The sequence below is a fragment of the Tribolium castaneum genome, chromosome 4 (assembly GCF_031307605.1).
Source record: "Tribolium castaneum strain GA2 chromosome 4, icTriCast1.1, whole genome shotgun sequence".
NCBI classification, from domain to species: Eukaryota; Metazoa; Arthropoda; class Insecta; order Coleoptera; family Tenebrionidae; genus Tribolium; species Tribolium castaneum.
Window position 1 is genome coordinate 5,525,838 of NC_087397.1, and position 6,000 is coordinate 5,531,837.

Consider the following 6,000-nt stretch of genomic DNA (forward strand, 5'->3'; position numbering starts at 1 on the left):
TGCACATTCATCAGACAGGACTTATTGAAGTATGAACTTTATGAGGGAACATAAAACAAATTTCCCATTTGTGTTGGCTTTAAATTCACAAACGAAATATGTGACATATGATTGGCAGATTCCGTCCTTTCCATCAAATAAAATTTTTCAATTAACCGAGAGCTATAAACAGGATTAATCCCAAAAACACAGTCTTAAAATTTTTGACTTTCACTGTTTGATGTTTTGCTCATAAAACAAAATACCGAGAAGATTACTCGGGAATGCTAGCAAAGAAACCTAATTAGGTTTACAAGACGAGAGACTTAATCAATGTTTTGTCTGTTACCTTCATTTACATCGACCTCGACCCGGATTACTTTCTCTCCAAATAATAATAACTCCCGAAAATTAAAAAACCCGAATTTATTGTAGGAATTAAGCTCCAATAAATAAAAAATAACGACGGGAAAAGCTTACTTAATCCCGCGAAAAGCACAAGAAACCTTTTCTATGTAGTATTTTCAGCCCGTAAAATTTTAAATATACTTTTATATGCATGCAAGGTGCCCGCGAAGGGTTTTATACACACCGCCCAAAAATTGAAATTTAATATCTCAGACAAGAGAGAGCACAATTTCCCGAAAATCGATAGACACACTTCCACTCAAAAATAAATTTCGGTTCATATTCCGGTCTGATATGATTGATGAGTGAAATTTTTCACCCCTTCATATTAATGGTTTGCCAAAAATAAAAGGCGAACTCCGAGATCCGGCGCAAGTCGATTTGTGATCTCTCAGCAAGGCATCTTTTCTCGAGAAGTGTCACATTTAACAACCGAATTTTAGCTCACATTTTTCAACTTTTTGCCTCAAATTTATTTAAACAAAAGTTCCTAAATTAATTGTGTGCTCTAATTTGCTTCATTACGCCGTATTTCACGTTTATGTGCTTTGGTAAGAAAGAGTCATTATTTCTAAACTGTTAGACGCTTTTACTTATTTTCTATTACTGTTCTTGGAGAACAATGATTAAGCGTGTTTGAAGCAACTTTAATGGAAATGAAAGTACAATTGAATTGTTTAAGCTTAGACATAAAGCGGTGACAATAACTCACTTTAGCGCACTTCAAAATTGAAACGAAACGCCTTACACCGATTCTGAAAGTAATTTTATTCACAAATATTTGTATTTTTTGGAAAAAAATCTTGTGGCACCAGCAATTCGTGATTAGTTTCCATTTCCAAATCATTTGTACTTCCGCTAGTACATCGTACGCGATTCCGGAAGTTCGGAATAGCTGGCACTTTATTTCTCTGGTTTTACAGCATAGGAAATAAAGTGTTCGATATTTTCTCAGTTTTATCGAGTTTTATCACATCTCTGAAATAATTTATGTAGCGAGCTCGTGTCTGGGTAAGCTTACATAATTTGATAATTTAATAACGCGCGATAACGTGTGCTCATGTTAAAGAATACATTTTCAATTACAGCACCAAAGCTCGGATTATGAAGCAATGTCAAAGGTCATTAATTTACATATTGAATTCGTGACAATCACATGGTGAGCGAAAATGAGAAAAGTTTAAAAATACAGTGCGTCCCCTTTGAGTTTTTAAATCAAACGGAATAAACTTTGCTCGGTCTTATCTCAAGTTTCCAGTTCGTTAAAGACTAATCTTATCGTGAGTTATGACAATCAAAAAATTCTTTCGTCAATAAATCACACCTTGTTGTTTTTGGGGCCTGGTATTAGTGCTCCAGGCAGGTGTGTTATAAATTCGCAAGGATTGATTGAAAGACGCTTTAAAAGGCGCTTGGTTTGCAAAGATTGGAAAAATGCTTATATATCTTATCGGGGCTTGAGGAAAATGAACTGCCTTAATACATTACATGCAAATAATTCTGCTTTGCATAACATAATAAGCTGCTTCCGCATCCTTGTGCACACAACCTTTCCATTTCGGCGAATTCCTTTTACAGTTTCCGATCGTAAAACATTTGTAAGAATTGGTGATTTTATAGCGAATTGCTCCATTGCCTCGCTAATTTGAAAAAGCGAAGAAAGGGAGCAACTTTTCAATCTTAAGCGGACATCGTACGTTACACTTACTTATGGACATTATCAAAATAAATGGCAGCAGTTCACATTTCATTTTACAAAGTTGACACATATTTTATCACGAGGAAATTGCAGACCGCATCTTCACACACACGACTAAATTATGATTTACCGGTCTAGAGTGAGACTTTTTATCGAACAAGATGTACACTGGGGTGATATATTGCTCTCGCCTCCAAACATACAAGTAATTACAAGTGCAAAAACCGGGAAGAAACTTTGGATAAATCCAAATTGAATAAACAAGTTAGAACCAATAATAGGCCATTAAAACTTCCCAAAGCCGTGTTATTTATTACCGAAATCCGCAAAGCTATTAAGGTGATTCTGTATTTATTATATTCTTATTTGAGATACTGTAATTGTGCAATAACCCGTAAAGCATATAATAGAGAAAGTTTTCCGGAGTAGACGCTTTTGCAGACTCATTGAAATTCAACACGAACTTTACGAATAACAATAAAAATCGATGACTGTCAAAATCGATCAGAGATGCTTCCTTTATTTCTTTCGGTCTGAAACTGACAAATAAGGATAGCTTTCACAAATAAAGCACAATAAACACACCCATTTTCGCAAAAATTAAAACTGTTCCAATTTTTTCAAACCTACACAGCTATTCTAAACTAAAATTTTTAGTAAACGCAAGATTATTTCAAATAAATTAGGAATTTAATTTTAAAATTAAATATTTTGCCCGGCGCATCCACCATTTTTAGCCAGCACCTAAACTGGAAACTGGCTAAAGTAATAAATGTGCCGCACCCATTGTGCCACTTTAATAAAAATGTAGTAAAAAAACATTGTAAAAAATCAGAAATAAAATTGTGGAAAATTAAAAAAAATCATTCTCTGACAATGAAATGTAAATTTAAACATGTGGTTTTTTTGGTGTTAAAAAAATAGTGAAGACTCGTTGAGAGTATTTTTAATCTTGTTAAGTTGGTAAGGCCGAAAGCGCTGACAGAAATTTTGGCAGATTGCAGCGGTCTGAAGAGCGGATTCTGTCTGTAAATTCTTGGTTGGGGGCAATATTGCCCCAAAGTTAGTTTTTATCAAGGACTCATCAGGCCAGCGAAAGTCCAGTGGCTATCAGAACATTCATTTAAGCTCGGGTACGCTGTAACGAGTAATATAACTCGCCAGTGAAGTAATTCCATCCGAAGTTGTCTTCTCTTTAAGGTCAATCGTTGCCAAGGTTATAACAATGGTATTTATGGATTTATGCTCTCGTTAAATTTAACAGACGTCGTAACCAGATCTTGGAGTACAGCGCTTTGAGAAGATTTATGTTACTTATTGTCGGCGATATTACCTTGTTGAAGAAGCAATCAAAACGATTTTTTCCAATGGGAGGAACTGCTTTATTTGGAATTAAAAATAAACTCGGAAACGTCTTGATCAATAACCGAAATTAAATTATTCAGTATACGCAGAGATACCGAATACGTATCACGTAAGAGTCTTGATGCGCTCCCCTTCTGGGGGAAATTCTCAATTAAAGAAACGGAAATAGAAATTTACGTTAATCAGAAAATCAATTTATATACATTTGCAAGTTAATAGGGAGTTCAGATGGGTACATTGTAGTATGGCGTGGGATAGATCGCGAATAAATACATAAATTAGACTTTAACCTTATTTTCTTTGTAAACGAGTTTAATTATTTTAAGACACGAGTTCTTTTACAACGTTGCTGCCCTTTTTCACCCTTGGACTATATTTTAATCAAGTGAAATTGCAACAACCGTCTGCAATGCAGAGACTTTGTTGTCGTTCAATTACGTTTCTATTTTCGGATTTTATTATATTTTATATTAGAGAAAATATACATTTGAGGCAACCTGTAAAACACTACGTTTTAAAATTTCAAAACTCGTGCACAGTGAAGATGATGGATAACAGAAATGGTTTCAGCGCGCGAGCTTTTATTACCCTAATGTAAAAGTGCATTTTTTATTCAAAATTCATCAAACATAAATCAGACCACTCTCAAATTAAAACTTGCTTCAAATTACACTCAATTAAAAACAACTACAATTACAACGTCAACACAATTGTCGCTGACATGGCGTGCACTGAAAGTACAAAACTTGATAACGTCACGAATGGCAACTATGTAAGATATTTTCCCGTAAAAATAGAAACTTAAATTATAAATCCACTCGAAAGGTCGCCACGTTTTCATACTTAATAAAAGTTTGCATTTATAATTAAACAAATTTTTCATCTGCAACATTTTTCAACTTCAAATCAAATAAATTTGTAATTAATTTTACGTTCAAACTATGTAATTAAATTGTGATTAGCTCAAAACTGGAACAAAATCAATAATTCTCGGTATTAGCCTGCAAAATTGGTGAAAAATCAAAGCAGATATTTGTAACAACAAAAGCAAAGTTTCATTAATTAGCAAAAATTAAACATTCAGTTCAACAATGAAATATTTATAAATTATTGATAGAAAATTTAATCCCGGCGCCTCCACCATTTTTATAATTTAATTTGAGTTGTTAAATGACAAAGTCGTATGTGATTGAGCAGCATACAAATTTTATTGTGCAAAATTAACAACAATAACAATAAAACATATTGATTTTTATCCGGAGTTGGTCTATATTTCCGCATCAACAACTAGAACAAAATCATTTTAATTATTTGCATTGTTCCGGCTTCGCCACTAATGCTTCCTGCATTCAATATTTATACGCCACGCATATTTAAGTTCAAAGTTTCTTCATTAAAACTCATCTCACTTAAAAACCAACAACTTTCAGAATAATTTAAAAACCCTTTTATCACTGAAACAAACGTTCAAAAGTTTTAAAACCCCACAACAGTTTTGTAAAACAAACTTAAAAAATTTGAGTTCGATAAGAAATGCAACCAATTCTTCAAAACACACTATTCCGCCGGGATAGTTAACGGAAATAAACAACTTTTAGCATAATATATTGCCGAAAGATGGTAACTTCTGGCAAAGTTGTGAAAACATCGAATAACAATTTTTTACAAATATCTTTGCCAAAAGCAAAACAATGAGTTTTATCTGTTTTGCCCAAGAGTAACTAATCGTCCTTTCTGTGATGGATTATATGACTTGAACGTATTGCCAATAAATCAGAAAGCCACAGACACAAATCTAATAAAAGTGTGCACAGTGGGAATTAATCCACGTTCTCGCTTTCAACTCTTTGAGGGATCGGAACGGAGAAAAACGAAAACATGCAGTGACAATTACTTTAGCAATTCCTTAAGAAGTGTCAATGTGAGTGTGAAAGTCTCCTATATCCGTAAGGTCGCACATTTTAAAATCGCACAAACTCGTCCCAAGCTCGGAAAAATCCATTCACATAGTAACCCAGCTGGAGGACACGTCCAGGAACATGCCGGCCATCATCATCAATCACGACGGATGCTAAACACGCGTCAAATCTTGTCCCAAGAAGAAGCATCAGCCGCGAGAGCGCGCTACAGACTGTGGGACGAACGGCTGCGCCCGGGACGAGCCCCCACTCCTGCGGCAGCGCAGGACAAGGACTCGCAGGATAACTCAGGATAACTTCCCGAAGGATGCAAGCTTGACGCTGCAACGGAGGTCTAAAGACCAACGGGATGCACAAAGATCTCAAAGACCTATTGACGAATGGACTCCAGATAATACAAGAGAAACACACTTGGTGATGAGGATCAAAGCTTCACTTGATAATAAAATTTACTGAAAACGCAAACATACGAAGATATCTAGTTGGAACCCGTACTGACACAAAATTTTAAGCAAAATATATCTTAGAATTATCAATAACCTGTCATCAACTTAGGATTTGGATCGAAGTCTTGTGTTCACTGGATTCGAATCCGGATTCATTTGACTCAAACAGTCAACACCACCACAT

The 6,000-nt window shown here is 34.9% G+C and overlaps 1 protein-coding gene across 4 annotated transcripts in view; it reads right to left on the reverse strand.

Moving 5' to 3' along the window:
- LOC662036 (lachesin) overlaps positions 1–5,598 on the reverse strand; it is a 53,885-nt gene extending 48,287 nt beyond the window's left edge. For 2 of the 4 annotated variants that reach the window (XM_015985390.2, XM_001815423.4), the window contains exon 1: positions 5,346–5,596. The gene's annotated coding sequence lies outside the window, so the exon portion shown is untranslated. Of the gene's footprint in view, positions 1–5,345 lie in introns of all 4 variants that reach the window. The other 2 variants (XM_064356321.1, XM_015985389.2) reach the window with 2 other exon arrangements.
- Between the last annotated feature and the right edge of the window lie 402 nt (positions 5,599–6,000).